The sequence below is a fragment of the Sphaeramia orbicularis genome, chromosome 24 (genome assembly GCF_902148855.1).
Source record: "Sphaeramia orbicularis chromosome 24, fSphaOr1.1, whole genome shotgun sequence".
In the NCBI taxonomy this organism is placed as follows: Eukaryota; Metazoa; Chordata; class Actinopteri; order Kurtiformes; family Apogonidae; genus Sphaeramia; species Sphaeramia orbicularis.
Genome location: NC_043979.1, coordinates 21,299,765 through 21,324,972, shown reverse-complemented (window position 1 = coordinate 21,324,972; position 25,208 = coordinate 21,299,765). Strand labels below are relative to the sequence as shown.

At 37.2% G+C, this 25,208-nt stretch overlaps 2 protein-coding genes across 18 annotated transcripts in view; one reads left to right on the top strand and one right to left on the bottom strand.

The window, feature by feature from the left end:
- Positions 1–11,800, bottom strand: part of LOC115414808 (inositol-trisphosphate 3-kinase B) — a 72,462-nt gene extending 60,662 nt beyond the window's left edge. Inside the window, exons 1-3 of the mRNA XM_030128149.1 lie at positions 11,644–11,800; positions 6,922–7,023; positions 1,066–1,216 (exon numbers count right to left, since the gene is read on the bottom strand). The gene's annotated coding sequence lies outside the window, so the exon portion shown is untranslated. The remainder of the gene's footprint in view (positions 1–1,065; positions 1,217–6,921; positions 7,024–11,643) is intronic.
- epb41l2 (erythrocyte membrane protein band 4.1 like 2) overlaps positions 10,875–25,208 on the top strand; it is a 58,348-nt gene continuing 44,014 nt past the window's right edge. For 8 of the 17 annotated variants that reach the window (XM_030128140.1, XM_030128134.1, XM_030128139.1 and 5 more), the window contains exon 1: positions 10,880–11,031. The gene's annotated coding sequence lies outside the window, so the exon portion shown is untranslated. Of the gene's footprint in view, positions 11,032–23,261; positions 23,518–25,208 lie in introns of those variants that run through there. The other 9 variants (XM_030128131.1, XM_030128132.1, XM_030128129.1 and 6 more) reach the window with 5 other exon arrangements.

Genomic DNA, 25,208 nt, shown 5'->3' with positions numbered 1-25,208 from the left:
ATAGCCTTAATTTTACACAAAATATTTCCTTTGTGAAAATATAGCAAATATATTAATGGCCTAAGAATGGAAAAATACCCTTATTTGGGAAAATTTTAAACATCTCAATGTTTTCTTATGCAATGTAATTTCTAAAAAAGCAATATAGTACAAAAATAGTGTATAATTTATTGCGTTTGGTTTCAAAATGACATTCTGCAAGAAAACAAGTTTTTTTGTTTTGTTTTCTTACTAAAGTGTATTTTTTCCAGATAGGAGGTTTGATGTCACGTCCATCGATGTGAAACTGTGAAGTAGTGAATTGACTACTTCAGAACATCAATAATTACAGTATCATGAGTCGCTAATCCAACATCTGAACTTCAATGTTAAGTCTGATTCACACAGAGGAAAATATGGTGTTAGAGTGTAAAAAAAATTACAGTATGTTGAATATTAACGTGTTTACTATAAAAACGTGTCATCAGTGAACAGATTGGTTTCATGTTTCTTCTTATATTTGCCACAATACTGAAGCAATATTTGTCCAAAATGATGCAAAATTGGGATTTTTCAGTGAAATAACCATGACACAAAGTCATCACACACAGCTTTTGAGCCTCCAGGAACCAGATAAAAATTGTGATCCTACCTCAAGAGGTCATTATATGATGTTTTGGCCAGATCACCCATATCTATGTGCTGCGTCACAAACATGGCAAAAAGCATACTGATAATTAAAAGTGTAGTTTGGATTCATGGAAATGTGGCTACATGCTGTACTTCTTTAATGTGTGTGGGTCTACAGAAGAGGGTGGTCAATTTGAAGAAGCAGACAGCCAGGTATGGATGTTAGTTGGTGATAAAGTACAGTTTTTTCAGTCTAGTTTGGAAGAATTAAAAGCCTCGTCTCTCTGCAAGAACACAGCAGCACATCACAGGTTTGAAAAGTGCATCTGAACAAACTGCAGGACTTGTGGAACAACATTTTTTGGGAAGATAAGACAGAAGTGGAGATGTTTATAATGCACATAAAATCCAAACACATCACATCAGCACAAACACCTAAACAAAAACCAATAGAACCTGTTGTATGGTGGAGAAGGGGTGATGACTTTGGGCTTGGACCTGAACGTCCTGCAGCCATGAGGTCGACCATGAACGCATCTGTACACCAGAGTATTCCAGAGTCAAATCTGAAGCCATTGTATGGTTGATCTTCAACACACCGGCCAATCTACAGCAGAATGGATGAAAAAGAAAAGAATCAAGGTGTTGCAGTGGCTCAGTTAAAACCCAGACTTTAACCCGAAATAACTGAAATGCTGTGGCAGGACCTTAAGAAAGATGCATGTAAACAAATGCCCTCAAACCTCAAAGAACTAAAAAAAGCTACTTTGTAGACAAGAGTGGGCCAAAATTGTTCCATTATAATGTATGAAATTGATAAAATCATAAAGAAAACAACTACTTACAGTTACTGCTGCTAAAAGTGTTTGGTACACTATTGAAACTTTGGATGTACTTAGTTTTTCATACTTTGCTTGTCCCTTTTAGCTTCATTTTGTCATAAATAAATGATAAAATGGGATCTATTATCTATTGTTTTACACTTCAGCCTAGATTTAAATCATTTTAAAATCATTTTTTAAAATTATACCATGATATGTAAAACAAAAGAATTCAAAGAGGGTGAATTTTCTTATGTTTTCATGCATTTATATAACACTCCTGACTGGTACTATAAGCATAACCACAAATAATTGTTTTCATTAGTAAAGACTACTCAAACAATCTACCATTCTCAGAGAATAAAGGAGACACGCTGTGGTTTGCAAAGAAAAACCATCATCACTCATCCCGAACAAGTGTAAATACCTCATACATGTTAAAGTATACATGTCATTTGGATATTTTTACTTGTCTCTGTGTCTGATGGATGTTTAAATACGTATAGTCACGGAAAAAAATTATTAGACCACCCTTGTTTTCTTCAATTTCTTGTTCATTTTAATGCCTGGTACAACTAAAGGTACATTTGTTTGGACAAATATAATGATAACAACAAAAATAGCTCATAAGAGTTTAATTTCAGAGCTGATATCTAGACATTTTCCATGTTTTCTTGATAATAACCCAAATCATTTCAGTTCTTACATCAATAGCTATGGCATTGTACTGACAAAAACAGTGCTTTTAGGCATTCCATGTTTTCCTTTGTCTGTTTTAGTCACATGATACACACAGGAGATAGTACTTGATTTATTTATTGATTCAAATGAAGATATTATTATCAATTTTTTCTGCACGTTGTTTCTGTCAGCGCTTAAAAACATTCCCTATAGAGCATCTAAACATCTTTAAGCCCTATGTGTTTCTCTGTGGAAAACCAGAGAAACTGCACTTTAATTGAGTTTTTAAAGCATATGGCTTGGATTAATGGCAAAAAAGTTACTGAACATTTTAGCCACAGATGGTCTGAGCCTTAGGTAAAGTTCTAAAATGATTAAAATGTACATTAAAATACATCTAATATACGTATAAAAACTGTTAAAATTACAAAATATATCACAACACATAAATCCAAAGTATTGTGAAACTAAGACAGTCAAGAAAATTTAAAGTTATTATGCAAATTTTGGTGAAAATTCTAAGTTATTGAGACTGATTAAGTAACAATCGGTGAAATAAATACAGTCACGGAAAAAATTATTAGACTACCCTTGTTTTCTTCAATTTCTTGTTCATTTTAATGCCTGGTACAACTAAAGGTACATTTGTTTGGACAAACAACAAAAATAGCACATAAGAGCTAATTTAAGAGCTGATATCTAAACATTTTCCATGTTTTCTTGATAATAACCAAAATCACTTCAGTTCTTACATCAATAGCTATGGCATTGTACTGACAAAAACAGTGCTTTTAGGCATTCCATGTTTTCCTTTGTCTGTTTTAGTCACATGATACACACAGGAGTTAATACTTGATTGCATAACCATTGTTTTTGATGACTTTTGATGGTCTAATAATTTTTTCCACAACTGTATGTGCAGAATTTTTCTCTGTTTTAGTGTTCTAAATTAATGTCACACCTAATGCACACACACACTCGGATAAGGATATGTACCATTGTGTAACTGTAGAACAAGTTTCAGAGTAAACATTTTCCTATCATGTCCCCGTTGCTGAGGTTGATAAGGTGTGGCACCGCCCATGGGCACACCCTGCAAAAATAATTGAAAAAAAAAAAGATAAATTGAAATAAACTCTCCTTCTGTCTGTTTCCCCTCTTCTGATAGTTATGTATGTGTGTGACTGTCCTTCAGGTTTTTCTTCCTCCCCCTCTCCTTCTGTCTTCCTTATGAGACACCTGATCCTGAAGTGTAATGTTACCTCACATACAAAGACGTGTAAGAGGAAGAAGGAGGGGGAAGAGATACAGCCGCTGGTTGACATAAAACAAACAGGTGTGAATTGACACACAGGTATTTGCTCAGCGTATTGGCGTTTGTTAGACACACACATCAAGACAGACAGAGGGAGAGAACTAATCAGGGAAAGCTAGCACAGTCCAGTCAAGTGGTTCTTTCCAGCAGATGACCGAACATCTCACTGGTGTCAGGTAAAACACACTCTGACATGTGTGTGTTTAATGTATATTACGTTGTGCAGGAGCTAAAACGTTGTGCATGATTTCATGTACTTTTGCTATATTTGTCTTTAAGATTACAGCATCTAACTTGGAAGAGTTCTTTGGAAGTTAAACCATGCCTTTGTGTGGTTTTATTATTAGGCTTTTTCTTTACACTTGATACGTCTGCGGTTATAGGGAGCAAATGAATTCTCCTGTTCTGTGTGATGTACTCGTGCACATGGTACATATTCTTTTAGGTTTACGAAGGTTTACAATGTGATACAGTTGGAGGATAGTGGGTCAGTTTTAACTCTTTCATGCATGACAGTACTACAGTGGACATTTATTGTAATCTTCAGTTAAAGGTGCATTATTTGCAGCAATGACTCTTAATTATGATACTTTTGCGTTTTCTGATATTTGTTACACTCACTTTACTGTGAATGCTTCTGTGATGCTTGAAATTCCCCACTGTTGGATAAAAAAAGTCTTATTTTACCCTGATATACTATTTAATGACTCCAAAGCATGTGGTTACAAAGAAATTCTCTAATTACTTACCTCTAATTGTTCATAGCTTAACCCTTTCATGCATGAATTATGAGAACCTTAGTCAATATTTTTTTCTTGAGTGTTTTTATTCCTCTGTATGCATGAAAAAAACAATGCAATTGAATTTTTTCTTTTTTTATGAACCTATTTTTCGTGGAGTCACAAAAATGTCCACTCAGATGGACACCATGTGTTTAATTTTTGAAGTAAAGAAACATGTATTTAAAACTCATCATCAGAAAGTGATATACTGTGTGAAAACTATGAAATAAAAATATTTTTAATGCCGCTAATCTGATGTTTTCTCACATTTTATCTTACTCAAATACTAGTTATTACTCATTTCATGGAGTATAATATCCTCCTGAGACCCAGGAGATTGACAATTTTAGCTTTTTTACACTAAAAAATTGTCTTGATTGCAAAACTGCACAATGCAACAGTTTTTTCAGATACATTTTTTTTTTTAAATTAATTGATTGATTTTTTTAATGGAATGTCCTTTGCAATGGACAGCATTTTTTAAGTTAAACCGTCAAACTTTTGTCCCCTGCAGAGGACAAAATGCATTACTGGGTCTCAGGAGGATATGCAACAAAAGAACAAAAAAAAAATATTTGTTTCAGAAAACTGTTAATTACAGTCTAATAACAATTTGCAATTAATTAACACTAAAACATGTTAGTGCAGATCAGGTTTATCATGAGCTGCAACGTTACAGTAATGGTATGAATGTCAGTGTATGAGATGATGCATAAGTGTCCACTGTGTTGGCTGATATGAAACTAAAACAACAAAACCCATGAATATACAAGAGAACAGCTGGAGAAGAACTGTCCACTGGAGTGACCACTATGCATGAAAGGGTTAAACCAGGTATCGTTTTTTCATTTTGTTTCATTTACCACAGTTACATTTTACACTGAAATGGAAGGTTTTCTTAAAGCAGCGATATGTTTTGTGTGTCTGTGCTTAAAAAAATATAATACTATGACATGTTAAAGTTGTGATGTGCATGGAATCCACTATAATGAATAGTGGTGTATTTGTGGTGCTGAAGAAACAAGATATAAAAAAAAATTATTCAAAAATCCTATTGGATTTGTTTTATGTCAAAAATACAAATATAGTATTAATAATTCATGCATGAAAGGGTTAAGAAAGATACTTGCATATGGTTGCAGAATATTTAGGTGCTGCAAAAGTTACAGTTGAGGAAAAAAATTATTAGACCATCAAAAGTCATCAAAAACAATGGTTATGCAATCAAGTATTAACTCATGTGACTAAAACAGACAAGAAAAGAAAACCTGGAATGCCTGAAAGCACTATTTTTGTCAGTCCAATGCCATAGCTACTGATGTAACTATTATTTCACTAAAGAGCAATACGGATCATTTACGACGTTGGCTACCAGGAACACACAAACTCATTATTCTTACAGTCCAAATTACCAAAGTTCATAGACATTGTGGACTATCAAACAGCTCAAATAATGTACAAAACTAAAAAAAAAAATATTTTACCAACAAATATACAGAAATTGTTCAGTATTCTTGAGGGGGGTTATAATGTAAGGGGTAAAATTAACTTTAAAATTCACTTAATTCGCATGACTAGGAAGGGTTTTGTGTTTCAGGAACTGTGGAACAGATTTAATATAGAGTTAAAACAATGTCCAAGCATGAAAGAATTTAAAAGGAGGAACAAAGACACAATTTTTCAGAGGTACAGGGATGAGGGAGGTGTTGGGGAACACTGGGGGTTATAAAGATGTACAAGTAAGTATGTGTATGTATATGTATGTATAGGTGTGTATGTGTGTGTATATATATATGTAGGTGTATATGTATATGTGTGGGTGTATAGATCTGTGTATGAATATGTATTTACATATATGTGTTATTGTATTATGTGTTTATGTAAATCATATTATATTTGTTCATAATGCTAAAAAGCCAGAAACCAAATTAGTTAATAGTAAGCATCAGTCATATTATGGCATATAGTATAGATATGATTAGACTAGGAAGGTTATTATTGTTATTAATTATAAAAGGAGAAGGGTGGAAGTTCATAAGTTGTACTTCTTCTCACTCCTTTTCGAATATGTATTATATGTCTTATGTTTAAGTGCTTTGCTTATTTATTTTCTTCTGTTTTGACATCCATATTCAAAATAAATACATCAATCAATCAGTGTAAGAACTTAAGTGATTTTGGTTATGATCAAGAAAACCATGGAAAATGGGTAGATATCAGCTCTGAAATTAAACTCTTATGAGCTATTTTTGTTGTTATCATTATATTTGTCCAAAAAAATGTAACTTTAGTTGTACCAGGCATTAAAGTGAACAAGAAATTGAAGAAAACAAGGGTGGTCTAATAATTTTCTGTACTCCTGCCAAATTATGCCAATATTAGTCTATTAATATTTCAAGCTGAATGTGTTTTTTTTTTTTTTTTTTAAAGTAAGGTAAAGACTGGTTAACTATCTTAAACCTGATGGTTGTTTTATTACAGGTTACAAATGAATGGGTTTCTCAGGTCAGAGGTACGCAGAGACTTTAGTGGGACTAGTGGGCAGTGTTTTACTGTCCAGATGGCTCTGTCACGGTAATTCTCCTCAGAGGAGCTCGCCACTAATCCCCTCACAGAATCTCTACTGGCTTGATCTCATGCCTCCATGTCAAACCGGACAGCTAGGCCAGTGTAGCTCATATCCCTGTGCTAACACGATACACTGCTGCGTTACCTTATCGACACCAGCACGACGCTGTGAGCCACTCAAGTCTGCATAAGGCAAAGTGACAGCTTTTTGTGTGGGCTTGTTACCATAGAGTGCACAGAGGGGATTCTGTAAGGAAAAACAAGGACTTGAGGTAGAGAGAGAGAGAGAGAGAGAGAGAGAGAGAGAGAGAGAGAGTGCAAAGGACATAGAAAGAGAGAGGGAGGGACCTTAGGTGAAGTCAGGGTGATTAGGACTGGAGTCAAACCCTGTGATTGTTTTAATCTCAGTGTGGGAACTATTTTTGCATAATGGGACGTTTGGTTATCAGGTATATTTTTTGGATTTTCTCATCGGTCATTAGTGATGTAGAAAAGGCCTGGAGCAGCTGCTGATTCAAGGATGCTGTGTTGTTTGTTGCATTGCTGTTTTCATTTTGGCATTATTAGTGTTCTAAATATTAAACCTGCATTGTCTGTTTATTCTAAAATAAACCTTCAGAGAACCACATTCTGCCTCAAAATGGAAAGAGCAGACTTTACTTGTCTTTATTGCTCTATTCGTGTTGCTTCTGCTACACTGGGTCTGTTCTAGCTGCGACATTTTCAGTGAGTTTATAACGTGGTATTATCTTGTGCATTGTGTTTTATTATGCTGTAAACCGAGGCAGATGAAGGTCAAGCTGTGCTGTGTTTATCCCCAGCAGGCTGCAGTCAGGTTAAAATTCAATTTAAGAGCTACTGAAGACTTCAGGGGCAGAGGGAGGTGACTTTAATTCATTTAGCTCTGTATTATTTTTTGTGATTAAATGTGCCCTTTGCACATTTCCTGTCACTGCAAGGATGGATATAAGTCAATATAATAAGACTGTCTGTTGTCACGCTACAGTCGAGGTGGCTTTTCGTTGTCTTTTTGCCATGATTGTCCTCATGTGAAGAGGAATTATCCTACCTATGAGTACAGAGAATTAAAATAGTGAATGTATTTTCTTTTTTTTTTTTTTTACAACAGTCTACAGGTGTTGTTTTCATAAATTTACAATGGTTGACTCAGGTTACTGACTCCACTGAATTATTAAAAAGTAGTTTTATTTGTAGGGAGTAGCCAGAAGAGATGATATTCCTCTTTTAGTTCATAAATAAACCTACTGATGTGAAAGTAGCATGAGCGTTCAAAGCAATTTCTGATATTCTGTTCTGCTTTTATTTGTGTCTGCTTTACCTCTTGTGCACCTCTGCTGGATCCATGCTGCTCTGCTAATGGTGAGTCCATTAAAACACATCCTAACTGCCTGCCTAGTTCATTAAATTATGACACAGGGCCCACATCAGTTTGTCTAACTTATTGTCTGTCTGTAAGTGTCTGTTCTTATTAGTCTGTACCCATTTTATTTTGTGATTCATGTTATTGTTTAAACCATAATTAATTAAAAGGTAGGTTTAGTATCTCACATTTTGTACTTCTACATTATCTATTCATTTATATTATTCTATTATAAACTAGATTGGTATATGTGGTTGTTTACCTTTCCTCTTTGGTGGATGCCTAATTTCCACACTGCCTTACACTCTAAGCCAATTACTTGAGCTTCAGTAATCTGGTTGTGGGTGTGGACATGTCGTGTATGTAAGTGCAGTGTGTGTGTGTGTGTGTGTGTGTGTGTGTGTGTGTGTGTGTGTGTGTGTGTGTGTTGTTTTTTTTTTTTACACACAGCATGCATCCATGACTTATGTAATGACCAGCAAGTCCTTTGTTTGTGTATGTCTCTGAGAGTAGAGAGTGTTCATGTGAGAGAAAGACAAACAGAGGTTGGTTAGGTTGCATATATAATATAATGTGTGCAGAAAAGCTAATCACGAGTAAGATGATACAAGATTTTAAGTGTTCATTTCCAATGCAAATCTTACTCAAATGTGCATCTGCGTCTTTTTTGGTGCAGAAGAAAACATGTGGCACTCAATTTAAAATGGGATATATTCTATGGAAGATTATAAAGTGTTAAAACCTCAGATGTCCTTTTTACTATAGCTTCATCAAGAGTTTCAAATGACAGCACTGCTGTATTTCCAAAAGGCTATTTTAGTAGTGTATAATGCTGATAATTTGTGGCAATGCTATGTAAACTCTGTAGATCACAGGTGTCAAACATGTGGCCCGGGGGCCAAATCCGGTCCGCCAAAGGGTCCAATCCGGCCCGCGGGATGAATTTGTGAAATGCAAAAATTACACAGAAGATATTAACAATCAATGGTGAAAAAATTATTTTAATTCAGGTTCCACATACAGACACATACAGTCCAATTAGATCTCAAATAGGTCAGACCAGTAAAATATTATAATAACCTATAAATAATGACAACCACAAATTTCATCTTTGTGTTTTTTTGGTGTAAAAAAGTAAAATTACATGAAAATGTTTACATTACCAAACTATATTTTTTACAAAAAATGTGAATAACCTGAACAAATATGAACAAACCGAAATGTCTTAAGAAAAGTGAATGCAATTTTACAAAATATTCTGCCTATTACTAAATGTTTTGTGAGACAGTAATGAACATGTGTAAATGATAAACTGATAAACCGAGGCAGAATATTGTTAAAATTGCACTTGTTTTTCTTAAGACAATTCAAGTTGTTCATGTTATTCAGATTTTTAACGAAACTTTGTAGATGTAAACCTGATCATAATATAATTTTACACTTTTCACTGTTATCATTTTACTGGTCCGGCCCATTTGAGATCAAATTGGGCTGAATGTGGCTCCTGAACTAAAATGAGTTTGACACCCCTGCTGTAGATGAATAAGGTGTTTACTTTAGGAGAATTATAGCCCATTACTGGAATTTAAGTAGGCAGTGCACAAAAAAACAGTTAAAAATACCAAAAGCCTAGTAGGCAATCGGACAGTTACTAGAAATAAAATACAAAAAGGTTTTTTGCAAGACTCACTTGCAAAAGAGTTGAGTTTAATCCATGCAGTCCGTTCCAAATCACTATGAAAAGATCTGAAAACTCAATAAATCCCAAAACAATATTTTCTTAACTTTAATATTGTCCGTATAAGTAATTAAGAAATCTAAATAATATGATTTGATTTTTGATTTAGTGATTTATTCCGAACATGCAATGAAATTTAACATATACGCACTTGCAAAACATACATAATAATACAAATATCAAGAATCATAACAATCTTAGTCAGAAGAAAAGCACAATAATTTCATTTACATGCCCGAAAAGGGGTGGGAAGAAGTATAACTTATTTAATCCCACCCCCTCTCCTTACAATATTATTAATAATGTATGTCCCTCTTCCTTTTACATTACTCTTCTACATTTATTTATCTATTCACACACAAACACACATACACACACTCATTCATCCATATACACATATATACGTTTATACATATACACACATACAAATACACATATAATCTTTTACCAATGCCTTTCTTAGTTGTGCTAGCAAATAAATAAACAAATAATAACTAACTCAAGGAAGGAAATATATACATAAACAACAGTGAACATATGGTGACAATTAATAACCCTCTTCCCTATATCTTGTGAAAAACATGTTCTTATAAGTGTTTTTGAATTGTCTTATATGGCCATCGGGGCATCTTTTCAAATATCTTAGTGCAATTTTAAATGTCAAAAGTTGAAAAACCCTCAAGTTATGGGTGCTGAAACCAAATCTGGAGAGAAAAATCTTGTGGATGGAAAATAAATATATAACAAAAATAATGAAAAACATCACCAACATGCCGCAGTTAGTCCCTTTGTCCTGTAGAGGGCACTGCCCCGCCACACTAGCATTGCCACATCTGCATCGAACGTGCCTCTAACGTGAATGGACAGCGCGGCTGACCAATCACTTCTCATAATATAATACAGTAACCCATTTGAACCAATGAAAAACGGCTAAAAGATGTTTTTCACTGTATGGGGCGGGCCTTGGGGCATGATTGACACGTCTGTTTTGAGCCCTCGCCAGATTTTCGTTGTGGACTGTGGTTGAGATTTTTGGAGGCTCAGACAGTGGGACGAACGCTATTTTTTGGAGGAGAACGGAGTGAGCGCTCACGTTGGGAAAAGTTACTCTTACAAATCGTAGGAAAAAACATCAGGTAACGTTTAATATTACCCCCTTTTAAATCACGTGATTTATACATCAGCGACTGCGGCTGAATTGAATGCTTTCTCTATATTTTTGTGTTTATGTTGTCGTTTAGCAGAAAGAAACATGCTGCTACTTAACCTGCACTAACACGATCAGTTGATAAAATTCGTTTCACAAAATAATAAAGCTAGCTACAGCTTCCCAGAGGAATCCGTTATTCAGTCGCAGTCATACCTTAAATGTGGGCTCTTCATGGCGCCTATCTATCTTCCATATTATCCCTGTTATCATCACACAACCTACGGACTTGTGCGTCCCGCTGCATCTTCCTCACATGCTTTCTATGTAGTTAGCTTCAATGGAAATGCGGAAAGTTTAATTAACAGCGCGACTTATGGGTTGAAAGTCATTTTCCCATTGAATAGGCTTCATTTGGGACGGTATTTGTGGCTGCTGTTGTTGCATTTCCTGGTGTCGCGTTACGTTAACGGTGAGTTACCGTTGGCGGTAGTTCAGAGAAACATGCTAACTTTAACGTTAGCCTGTGTTTTTAGGTAACACAACCCAAACACCCCTCTGAGTATGCTGTTGTTGGAGGGTCTTTGTAGCTAGTACCTACCGTGAAGTTGTTGCTCTACATCTGTGGTCAGTAGTAGATGATTTCCCGTGAAGCAGATTGATGGAAATCTTGCTAACATTTCATTTAAGCCCCTTTTCATCTGTTGTATTACCGTGTGCCCCTGTCCGTTTCCTTGTCTCTGGACGATGCTGCTTTTAGCAACATCAAAAGTTACAGAAGGACGTTGTTCCACGTTTCTCAAAGCAGAGGTATTTGTTCCATAAGGTCTCAGCCAGTTTACGAAGGTGTCTAGGAGATGCACTTCTGTTTTTGGTCCTTCTTTATTCAATTAAAAGATGGAATTTGTCGAATTTTGTGTGATTGGTGAACCCATCCTAGGTGTGGATCAACACTATTAGTGAACATCTAGCATAACAACTTAGCAGATCCTTGACTGCTACATAAATGACTTTTAACAAAATAATATAATACTGCAAAATGAGTTCATGTTTGTATTTGCTAAGTTCATGTCTGGCTTTAAAATGTACTTGGATATCATTGTTGTAACTCAGATGTGTTTTTCATTGTGCCTATCCGCTGTTTTTCTTCCCTTGTTTCTGTCTACATAAATCTTTTTCTCATAATAACGCCCCTCTAACTTCTTGTACTTTTTTCTACTTACAGTACTGTATGTACATACAAGTTTGGGGGGTTTCCCATACATTCTCATGGAAGTCATACTTGCTTGACAGATGGCAAAGGCTCAGCATATTCAGACAGATAGGCAAGTTGTCCAAGAAACTGACTGGACTCTGCTAAGATTGTGCTGACATGTGAGTCTGCAGAAAACATGCATTATTACATTAACTTAATTCAATTCTGATGCATTATATTAGTGTCCTTATGGTGATGCGGTCAACATTAATGCAGTTTTCCAAACATTAGTGCCATATTATCAAGTTTTATCAGTAACAATCTATCAGGTGCCTTTTGTAATTCAGTGGTGGACGTGTGTAGCGGCATTACTGTGACTGAGAACAACACAGACGTACAGACAGGCTAGTATTAAGACGGCTGCCAGTGCTCTACCAATCCCCTATAAGTCTGTGTGTCTTCAGTTGTGTGTGTGTGACCAACTAGTCATCACCTTACTCAGCAAAAGCCAGCCTTGGTGCCTACCTACCGCCTCCTTATGTGCTATCCTCTGAGAGAAGGGAAGAAGAAGAAGAAGGTTGGAGGAAAAAAATGGAGGATAACAGGGCAGGGCAACAGAGACACTAGATTAGATTATATAACAGTCATCATCTGCCAGCCAGCTATATTAACAGGATGGATCACACAGCCTTTAAGAATTAAGAATCACTGTTACTTGGACAAAAACACTAATTAAATGAAGTTACGGGGAAATATAATGCTGCTTTGTTTAGATCCACAATGGGTGAACCTCATATTAGCAACAGCAGCACAATGAAATGCAACCAAATACAACAACAGCACAAACTATGGCCTCCTAGATTACACTTCGTTTAACACCTCTCTTTATGCAGCCTCTGCAGCAATTGAACATTATATGCCTCACAAAGGTATTGTTTCCTGTAAAGCTTTTGTATTGTATTGCATTACAGGTGTTCCGGTTATTTAGGCGTACTGTGGGAAAAGCTGCAAGTGCAAGAAAAGTCCAACAAACCTCAGCAATGTTTAAAGCTTGTATGATATATAGGCACAAAAAATAAATGTTGAATGTAGTGAAGACTGTGTTAGAGTGGTTTTTAATCAAAATTAAGTAAACATTCATGGAAGAATTTATAAGGGAAGCCAGAAATGTGCTTATCTGGGCTTCTGTGTCAGTCTCCCGCTTAGCGTCTTTCTCACTGTGTATGGTTTATCTATAATCATCAGTGCCATGTTCATTCTCAGACCTTCAGGATGTGCAGAACAGTGGCGTCTCTGTCAAACCCACTAATGAGAAGCCTTAATTGGTTGTTCTGGTGGGAGAATCTGCTCATTAAAGTTAGCTAGAACTGACTGAAGGCCAGATAAAATGGGTGCAGGATTTAGCTTTGCTTCCTCGGTATTGCCACTGTTATGCACAAAGCTTGTCATTTGAGGTCTGTATGCTTTAAGAAATTATGCTTTGGAATTAATTCTCTGTAACTTCACATTTCTGTAGGTTTATTGTTGACAGTGCAGCAGAAACCGTTAGAGAATTGAATGCAGGTTAGCAGGTGTGCAGATAATATTTAGAGTTAAAATGAGGGAACGTAAGTTCTGCATGTGGTCTGTATTGGACTACATACAGCATAGATTTTATCCTCTCTTCCTCAGCATATGAGAGGTGGAAGGGTAAGTTAAGGAGATACATGTGGACAAAAATAGGTGAATAGACTGACAAAAGGAGAAAGGAACACACAAAAAGAAGCAGAGAGGAAGTGACTCGCAGTCAGACAGAAGACGGGAAAGAGAGGCTGAGTGAGAGCGACAGTGAGAGGGATAGATATTGCTTAACCATTCGGAAAGGCTATGGGAACATCCCTGAGTGTGTGCATTTGTGTGTTTTCATCCTGACCCCGTTGGTTCAACAGCAGCGAAACGCGTCACATCAGCACACGTACTACGAGAAAGTCCCACTGTCCTACTTACGTCTCTGTGACATGACCTGACACCAGCTTTAACCTTATCTCCTTTCCCCTTTTCTACTCTACGAAAGCATGTTTTTGCAGGTTCCAGGCTTTCATCTCTTGTGTGATTGCAGTGACACCGGGACAGTCACAACAATTATTAAGGTGGACATATTCTACAGTGCAGCAGTCAGCCGTGACGGACAAGTATTAGCCTCTAGCTTTCAGGGCTGTTCGGCCAGCAGGCACCGCAGGGTCTCTGATTCAAACAGCGAAGATCAGAGAGGCCTGGATGAATGGAAACTGTAATGCAACGTTCAGCTTATTACCCTTACAAAGAGGCGGAATGGGGGAGGGCAGTATGAAAAAGTGAGAGCGATAGAGATGTAGAAGATGTGTAATGACAAGGGAGGGGAAGATGTGTATATATAACAATGGAAAAAAAACTATATAACAGCATCCATTACGCTTAATAGAGTGAAATGAAAAGAGTCTCAAGTGTTTTGGAATTGTGAAGATTAGTTGAGTCATATGTTTTGTTGAACAAGTGGGTCCATTAGAGGAGATCAGAAAATCAGTGTTTTACATCAGAGAGTACAAAGTGCCTCCCCTGGTGAGTATCCAGCTCTGGAAGAAAAGATAGAATTAAGACAGAGAAAAAGAGAGAGAGAAAGAAAGGCAGAGTGAGTGGGCCTGTGGGTTTGGCAGGGGTCCAGACATGGTTAAAAACAGATTAATCAGCACAGGGTCACATTCTCACAGAGTGGGGCCGGACAGCGCAGGGCAGGACAGGGCACAGGCTGCATCTTTGAAAGACCACAACCTAGGGAGCAACATGAGGAAATCATATCATACAGACTCGGATAGGCAAAACAGAAAATATTGTGCTATAAGTGTTCTTATCTGATCCAAACATCCTTTAAAGGGTGCTAACATGCACTGATGTTGCTGCATTAGTTTTGGAAATCAAGCAGATATCAGCCAGTCATGTCTTTGGTGTTGTAATAATTTACACATGGATTTATATTTCCCTTGTGTATGTGTATTAGATCGATGTCAGTGTCAGGGAGGAGTTTGAGAAGCCAGCCAAGAAAAGGTGGGAAACCAAAATAGTCATAAAGAATATGAGAATGAGGTGAGGGAATGTTTGTGGATAAGAGAGGGACTGTGGCAAAAAGGTGAAGAGGGACTGTGGACAAGAGAACTTCTTATTAGTGGCCTTTGAGAAGATCTGACATCTGGACTTTGTAGAACCTTGTGAAATCTATGTTTGTCAGGAGATTGATAGAGAGCAAAAATGCGTCAAAAGTGTGTCAGGTCAAGCATGTCCATGGTTAGGTAGTGGTATCTTAGCTAGACATGTTCTTTTCATTTTCAAAGTTGCAGAATTATACTTTTTGTGGAACAATTTCAAACAGTAGCTATTGCCTTTTAAGTTGAGTTAAAACAATTAGTTGATTGATTCATTGTTTGCTATAAAGTAATGGGTCTGAATTAATTAAACATGTAAATTGTTTGAAAGCCGAATGACACAAATTCCTTATATTTTTGGGCAATAAGAGTAGTTTGTGGTTATATTTGTTTTAGGTAAACAGATTGTGTTTAGGTCTTACAAACTGTTCATTTAAGATGAAGTAATGTGAGAACCATATTACTAAATAGTAATCATACCAAGCAATTTTCTTCGTAATGAAGTAAAACAAAATTGAGAGATGACTTCATAATAATACAAAACAATGGCTGCCATGGTCAAGAAACAAGATGCTTAGTGTTGACAGTCCCGCTCAGCAGCAGCAGAACATTTGACTTATTATTTCTTTATTTATACAGGTTAGTTTCATTGAGACACAAAGTCTCATTTGCAAGAGAGACTTGTCTTGCACAGAAAAACATTTCTGGGAATGTAAGACAAACCATCTTGAAAGAATGTAGTGAGTTGCAAACTGGTTGAACAGCACTTGGCTAATAGAGGGTATGGGGTTGTTTTTAGTGAAAAACACTTGTAAACATGTGTGCGTTTCCACTGATAAGTCACAAAACTCAAGTCCAGCAAGGCCAGAATAACGTGTTTGTAGGGACGTTTTGCCATTTCCTGTTTTTCTGTTGACAGGGACACAGATACTGAGACGAATGGGAAGATAGAGATGGAGGGATGGGAGATCAACATGAGGGAAACATGAGGAGGGTTCGAAGTTGTCCACACTTCCTGTTTCCTGGTTAGGGTTCACAGGTCACCGGCCTGGGATTAGCTGATACTGGGCGGCTGAATAATCCGTCTGGTCATGTCATTGACCTCACACTGCTGCGTAAGAATAGCGGGTTGCAGTGGCACATTTAGCCTCATGAGTCTGGACTGTTTGTGATTAGGCAGCACATCTTCACAGTTACTGAGAAAACAGAATGTTTCTAAAAATGAGGACATCTTGTAGTGGTCATCAGGGAGTCGCTAATTTTAGAGCAGTGGGTCAAGGTTAGTCTTCGTTAGGCAGCTCAGTTAGAGAGCTGTATATTCACACAATTACATTATTGAATAACAAAGCATATGGATTATTTATGAGATGCAGACACAGCAAACACTTTTATGATGCATTTGATATCGTAGTAACAGACTTTTTATTCTAACTCTAAAGATGATCAGATCAATACCTCTGATCCTCACATCTATGTTTACACTCTACACCAGACTTCCTGCACTAATAATGACAGTGATGGCTATGAAGTCATTTGTTTTGCTTAGGCACCTGTTGTCACAACCCTCTATGGGATGTAGGCTGCCATAGTAACACCACACCCACTATTACTCGAGAGAGACCAGTTCGAGCTGTGTGGTTTCACCGTTGGTTTCACTCTCTTTCTTTTCCCTATGTGCACACACTGCCCCGCTAATGCTCACTTTCCTCATCTCGTCTTTTCTGTCTTTTTTTTTTTTTTTACTTCTCTCACACTCTCTCTTTCACTCACTCACTCACACACACACCGCTTAACTGCATCTCCTCATGTGCACTCGTGTGACCCACCCATACTTTCGCCCTTTGTCTCTCAAACACACTCACACACTAAATCACTCACACGCTCACGCAGACAGGGCACTTGCGCCTGACTGCTTTAATCGCTGAATAGGGGAGTTTAGTGGTCAACAATAGTAGTTATGAGCTGACCCATTATTCTCACCCACACGAAGAGGGACTGAAAGTAGAAGATAGGGTGCATATGTTTTATTTGCTTTTTAAAAATTTTACTGTTTCCAGATTTACACATCAAACTTTTTATTGGATTTTCTTGATATTTTCATCCTTTCAGCCTGCTTTTGATTTCAGTTCAATTTTACTCAGTTATAAGTTAAACAGTAGTTGTAGTTTGTCTTTAATTTTGAGGTTCAAGTTTATTTTTTTTACATATAGTATTTGATTTCTTCAGGTTTTAGGAACAAAGCCTTGATTAATAGAAGCTGACCATTCTATAATATTGTTTACAAAAGGAAAAAAACCTGTATATTAAAGGTGTATCATTTTGCAACGCCTTTTTGTGCTTGTACACCTTAAACCACTTAAATAGGAAAAAATATTAAGAAAGCTGCAGTTCTTTTTCAATTTAGTTCATGTGGTGATATTTGTTATCGCTTTTATCAAATTTTCCAGGCTTTTATTTTTTGTGTCATTCAAGGAAATAGTTTTTTTTCTCAGCTAGTTTAATAGTATTTGTATTTGTTTTGTTAATCTGCATTGCTGAATTGTTTAAGTAAAATCGTACGGAGCAGAAGATGCTTAAAGAGTAGAGTCATGCAGCAGACAATAGCAGTTAGAAGCTGACAGTAATAACACAGTAACAGAGCTAATGATAGTGTTGGTCATTTAAGCATCTCTTATGCGCTGACCTTTCATTTGCTCAGTCGCCAGCATGCAAACCGAAGGCAGCAAAAAGACACTAAGGAGCTTTTGTGACAGCACACGCTTTGTTTTAAGGGCAGAGAAATGTTCAAATGGGGCGTAGCTGGGAGGAGGAGAAGAAGAAACAGAGACGAAGGGATGAATGGATAGACAGACAGACACACAAACATACACGGGGATTATCCTTTGTGTAATCCCCAGTTTGAGGGTCAGAGTGCAGTATAAATGGACAGACATGTTCTGAATTTTCACACCACCAGTACGTGTGTGTGTGCATGTGTGTGGTTGAGAGGACACACTATTAGATGTGTGTTTGTCATTGATTTAATGCATGTGTTTCCATATTCAGAGCCTGTTTCTAAGTGTTTGTACATGCATGTCTGTAGGTTTGCCTGCAGGTTTCCCATCTGTACATTTGTGTGTTACATCCATGACTCATCGCGTGACAGATGGACAGATCATACAAGAGAACAGCACAGATTACTACAATGTGTGTGTGCGGGGGCTCAGTAACTGCCAGCTATTGGACTGTAGCTTGAAAAGCTGTGAGCTTGTTGCCTCACTGTTGAGCAGCAGCATCAGGAATGTCCCAGTGGAACCTGTAGGATTAGAATAAAAACTTTTTAATTCATTAATCGAGCTGAATGAAGGCCAGTTGATCAACTGCTATGTTTAGTGTAATCCATAAACCTCAGTGTAAACTACCCGCTAAATATAGTCCCATTAAAGCACTGGTGTTTCTTAGTGGAATAGAAAAGAATAACTTTAAAACATCACCAACTATGTTTATAATCAGTGTAATGATTTCTCAAGCAAAAATGGCACAAATTAAAGAAAAAACCTTTGACATGAAAGAATGAATGATAGCAATGCCCCAATTTATAAGGCTTGAGGTGTAAGTGTTTTGAGTATGAAAATGATGTGAATCACATGCTGTAACTAGATTTCAATCCGTTTGAACACATACAGGAGATGTTTAACACCAAAACAATCCAATCACAAGTGGCCAGCTTTAAAGGGGTCATATTTTGCTAAACCCACTTTTATTAGTCTGTGGTACATTTATTTGTGTATTTGGACCCTACCAGTTCAAAAAGTTTGAATTTGAACCCTCTGGGTGCTGCAAAGCTATCTTTATATTCATTCCGGCAAAAGTCGAGTAGATTTCTACAACCCATTTCAATTCCTTTTTAATTTGTTGTGTTTTATAACTAGTTACATCATGACATTTGCACATACAAGGTCAAGACTTCCAACGAACATTTCTCCGAGTACGCCATAATTGTTTGTCAGCTACAGCAGATGTAGTAAAAGCTGAAAATATGTCCAAACTTCGAGCCAATTACTTAAAATGTTCTGTTTTTTTCTTCTTTAATTAAAGAAGAAAAAAAAAAAAAGTTCTGTTTTTGGTTGTATTAATGAATACAAGTTGCTGAACGGGACAGAAAGCATGGTCAACAACCAGGAGGGGGTGGGATATGAAGTGGCTCATTTGCATTTAAAGGGCCAGCACTCAAAACGACCTTTCTGGTGTCATTGCTCAGAAATAGGGTTGAAGATGGACCTGTGGGGTTGAATTAATGAAGAATTCAGACCCAAGCATAGCATTTACAGTTTATGTAGACCACAGGGAAAGGTTTTAAAATGCACAATTCAGTTTAAAAAAGCAAAATATCACTTCTTTAATGCAAGGTGTGAGGACACTCAGGATGCACTGAAAAAGCAATGAAATCTCATCACTCAAGATTCATTCAGAGGTGATCAACTGTCCATATTCTTTTAGTTTTCTAAACATTGATGCACCCGGGGACAGATTGAAGGATTGCTTACATAGCCGATGTGCTCTTTGTAGTGCCAACCTGCATGACAAAATCTGAGATACTGAAGATCTTGGAAAATTTAGAAAAAGCCTATGAAGTGCTTCAGGTGTGTGTTACCAGAGTGCACCAGAGCTGTACACTGGCATGTTATTTTCTTTGTGAGGAAATATCAACATTACAAAGCCAGCCTGGAATTTAACACCATGTCTTAGGCTACAGATCAGCCTTTTCATTTGTATATAGAGTGGGGGGATGAGATCCAATCACATGTCATCACTCAAGACATACAAATGCAGATGCATTCTAACGCCAGTTATGAACAGTTTTGCTCACAGTGGGTCAATCAGATTGCTCAGGAGTCAGAGCACACAGAGCACATTTTAATGCAAGGTGTGAACAGGGCCTTAGACAGCGTTGTCTATCGTCAATATCAAAACATCCAATAATAGGCTGACATTTCTTTTGTCAGAACGGTTTGATTACTCAAGAGTTCACAGACTTATAGAATCACTGCTGAGGTGCATTGAAGCTGCTCTTGCAAGACAGATTAAATTGGTTTCTCCTTTTAATATCTGGCTTTGGCTTTTGACAGTTGGTTAGTTTAAACCATCATCAAGCAATTACAAAAGGCCACTTTTTGACAGTTTTTGGACCAAACAATAAATCAATTAAGACAATAACTGGAAAACAACCAGAGGTTTCAGTTATGGATGTGATGTAGTGCAACTCATCTGTAAATGCAAATGGATTGAACAAACTTAAGTGATGATTTGTTAGTTTTGAAATGTTATCAGACATCGCTTTGCTTCCATGCTTGTAAGCCTATGTTTTTCCTTAATGGCATCATACTGCAGGTAATACAGTGACTATAGATTGATTGATACCTAATGCCACTCCATTGTGAAAAAATCCAAACTCTCACTGTCAAGATCAAAAACTCAGATGCACATCCTGAATGAACTTTATGCCACCATGACATAATAACACCAGCAACTACTGTCTCCAGGAAGGTGTGGTGTTAAACTCACCAATAGGCTTTTCTCATTGAATTAAGCCAATTAGACCCTTTTTGGATGGGGTGTTTGGAAATTTTGAAGTTTGGAAATGAAATATAGTCAGAAACTAAACAAATAAGCAGGATGTTTGGGCTGTTTTCTGCTCATTTGTGAAAGTTGTATATGTCAGTTCGTCTGGTACCCAGTGTACAGATGTTGTGAAATACAGTGTTCCCTCCTCTTTTACCTCGTTGTAGCATCAGGCTAGGTTGGAGGCTGTATAGTTTGTAGGATCAGGTGGGGGTGCATCAGTGAGGATGAGAGCAGGGAGGGACATGAAGCTGCTGCCGTTCCTGTAGATCCACTATTTCATAGCAGCTGTGGACACTTTGAAATGGGTTTAGGCATGGTAATAATCTCCATTGTCACTTCTACGCTTGCTCACTAATCTGTATTTTTGCTACGGTAATCTCTTGTCTCCATGGGGATTTATTGATGTAGAGTAGACCATGAACGCTGTTGCCATGAAAACCATTTCCTCCCCTATCTGTGCCCACTCTTCCCTGTAGACTGGGCCGGATGAGTTTACCGGACTAGAAAGGTGTCATAGCTACTACATCAGACAATAGCAGAATGTGATTTTAACTCTAGTAGATGTTTGTACTTCTGTGACTTTTACACTCATTCCTTTGCCTGTCTCATAAAATTTTATCTCTTTGCCACAAGCCAGGTCAGGAAGTTGTTGTTGCTATGACGACAACCCTTAAAATGTAGACAGACAGCAGTAAAATTGTAAAAGTGTTGGAGCTCCACAGTTTGTGCATATGTATGGTGTTTGTGACTGCTAGAGTGGTTGGAGAAAAAAAAGCTGAGCCCTAAGTGTGGCGATATACATAAACTCCTAAATTGGCAGTATGGTCAGTGTATACTTGGTGTCTGCGGGTCTGGAATCCTAAATACACAGTAGCCTTCAAACTATGTAATTTAGGTTTGTATAAACGTAATGGTAAACATGCGAGAAGTATCAGAAACCATTTCAATTGTAATAGTTTTTTGGATACTTTATGATATGGGATTGAATTGGGGTGGTTAGAGGAGAGATTTTTTTCCATAATTCATTCCACAATAAACAGTCATAAAAAAAGATCCAAGTCCAGTCCATCTATCTGCTAATGTGATGTTAATAAAATATGCTTTTATACACATTTGCTTTGCTAAAAAAAAGTCTCCACATAGATTTTACTAAGCAAAAAGGTAAGAGCCTTCCATTGGATGATTACTACAGTGAATTACTACGTTTATTGTGGCATTGTGTAAGCATTGCATGGCGTAAGTGAATTGTGTGTAGGACTTTATCTGGCCAGGCTGTGTATGAAAGTTACTTATCAGTAGGGCTGTGTATGGGCAAGGATCTGGCGATACGATACAAATCATAATACTAGGATCATGATACGATATATCACGATATATCATGATACTGTTAAAAAGGCAAATTTTTGTTTGTTTCTTTTTTTTTTTAATGATTATTTTCTGGAAGGATTGAATTACACCAGAAATATGTACAAATACTAAACACATTTTTATTTCAGAACAGGATCTAATGCTATATCACAAAATTTTTCTAATTCTCCTAGTTTCCAAAGGAACTACCATCTGCCTCTCAGACAGTAAAAAATGTTTTTAGGATGCGTAAAACAGTGTTAATAATAATAATAAATAAGATATAAACAATAAAGAAAAACGAAAAAAGGGACCTCATATCTGCATTTGAATAAATACTAAAAAATATCGATACAGTACTTTTTAATATTGATACAGTATTGTGAAATTGCAGAACCGATATTTTCTAACACCCCTACTTATCAGCATGTTATTAGATGATATTTAACATTATCTAACTAGGTAACATACTCTGTTAGCATATTTAGCTTCTGTGATGGTGTTGCTAATGTTACTAGTTTAGGAGATGTGCATCAAAACATGATGTTCCACACCTACGTAGTCTTGATAAACAGTCTAATAAGCTGACTTTTTGGCCTGGTTTTGTAATTGGTCTAAATACTTATTTTCTTTCAGAGTTTTGTGGATACTCAGACACTCAGTTTTGACATTAGTTTTACCATCACTATTACAGTTTTACAGCTCAAGTCAAATTGCCAGAAGCGTACAATGTCTTGAATCGAATTTTCTGAATATAAAACTTTCAAAGTCCACCCCAATACGTTATATGTGTCTTCCTCATTCACTCCCTTTGGCTCTGCTCTTCCCTTTCACATACATCGTTTCTCCACCTTCCTCGCCATCTCCACCCCCACTTCTGTTGTCTCTCATTTTCTGCCCTCATTTTGCAAAGCGTTAGTCCCATGGGGAGGAGGCAGGCGCAGAGCTCCGAGGGCTGAGAAGAGAGGATGGAGGAGAGAAAATGGCAATGACAGTTTGTAGGGCAGGCATTTGCTGAGAGGTGGGAGGCGAACGTGAAGAAAAGAACAGGGAGATCTTGTCGGGAACAGAGATAGAAGAGCAAAAAGCAAGTCATACTAAGAAAGTAAAAGAAAGTGAAGAGAGGAGGCAAAAAGGAGAGAAGTTTAAAGTGAAAGGAAAGCAGCACCTTTAGGTAAGGCTGATAGTTCTGTCCATTTGTTCATTTAACCATTCATTTTAACTTAAAATTGAAAAGGACAGGTCTAATACACAGTTGATAGGTCGTTTTTCAATCTGTACCACTTTGTCTTGCGTGTTTGGATAAGTAGATTACTTGAACACTGCTAATAGACTGTGAAATATAGTCACAAGCATGGCAGATAGTCTGATGCTACATAAGCAGACACGTGCATAATGCAGATCTGAACTGATGTGAACCTCTGCTTCAGCCTGTTTGTCTAAACTACTGTTGCAGTGCATTCACACGCCAGAACACTGCACATGTGACGATGATCATGTGCTGTATGGACAGTTTCACTGCCATAAACCAGTCTGTCAATGTGTATATAAGTAGAGTAATAATGCTCTTCCTATTGTATCTGTGGACTGTGGGAAGAAGACAGAAAGAGGTGGGGGGGGGGTTTAGGGGGAGATAATGCGAGTGGGCGATTGGAGGGGGATTGAAAAGGGGCCCGGAAGAAAGGGATTGAGAGAGGAGGAGAGATGAGTGCAGAGATTTGGGGGAAAAAGAGAGGCACCATGGGCAGACGAAGAGAAAGAATGAGAAGAGGAAAGGGTGAGTTAGAAAGTTGTGAGAGAGGTAGAACAAGGTTCCCGGTGTTAAACCGATGTAGAAAGAGAGGGCAAGTTTAAAGCAGGCCTAAGTGCCCATGACGAACATCTTGCAAAAAGCTCCAGCCTGATGCCAGCTCACACACATACTGCAAGTTAGGTCATTGAGAAACACTGCCTCAAAAGAGTAGAAACTGCAGAGAGAAGCTGCTATCATGATGTCATTCATTTTGTTATCAATTAGGGAGATTATGACTGAGAAGATTAACAGTTTCTTTATTTTGTCTATAAAATGTCAGAAAATAGCTCAGCCCAAGGTTAGAAATTCAGAATAAAAGAACACCCATCATATATAAAGGAAAAACACCAAACCCTCACAATTGAGAGTGTTCTCTGGCAATACAGGGCTTTCCATTCACTAAAGGAGGTAATGCGGTGTGAATTTCTGAATGTAATTGTAAGAAAACTATCATTATAAATAAGAAATGTTGGGATCATAAAAACTAAATCAAGTTAGTCAAATAACTGAAGCTATATTACAACACTAACCACACAAACTGCCTATGCATATTGATGTAATAAGTACTATTCCTACCACTGTGTTTATAAAAAAAAAAAAAAAAAAAAAGAAAGAAAGAAATCCAAGATCCCGTAGTCATGGGAGCTGCCATGTTGTCGTTGTGATGCAGCTTAAGGGGCTGGGCTCAGCGCACAGATGTAAACACATATGCGTGCATAACATAAAATAACTTATTAGAAACAAACTCATCAGAAAGATTTTAGCACAAATGTCTGACGGACATTCTCATGAAAACTACCCAAAAGTCTGAAATCCCATTTGGGAAAATTTTATTGAATGTGCACTTTCGGTTGAAGTTTTTAGTTTAGCTGAAGTCTCGTAAGATCACACAGAAAAGGCAGGATGTATGGCCTACACACAGCCACAGACACCTACAATGGGGTTGATACATATTAGCTTCACAAATGCCTTCATGGTGTCCATCTCTGTGTAGTCTATAGCCATGAGAAGTTCACACAGGCCCTTAGGCAGTTATACAAACCATTGTCATGATACTTCATCTATTTCCTTAC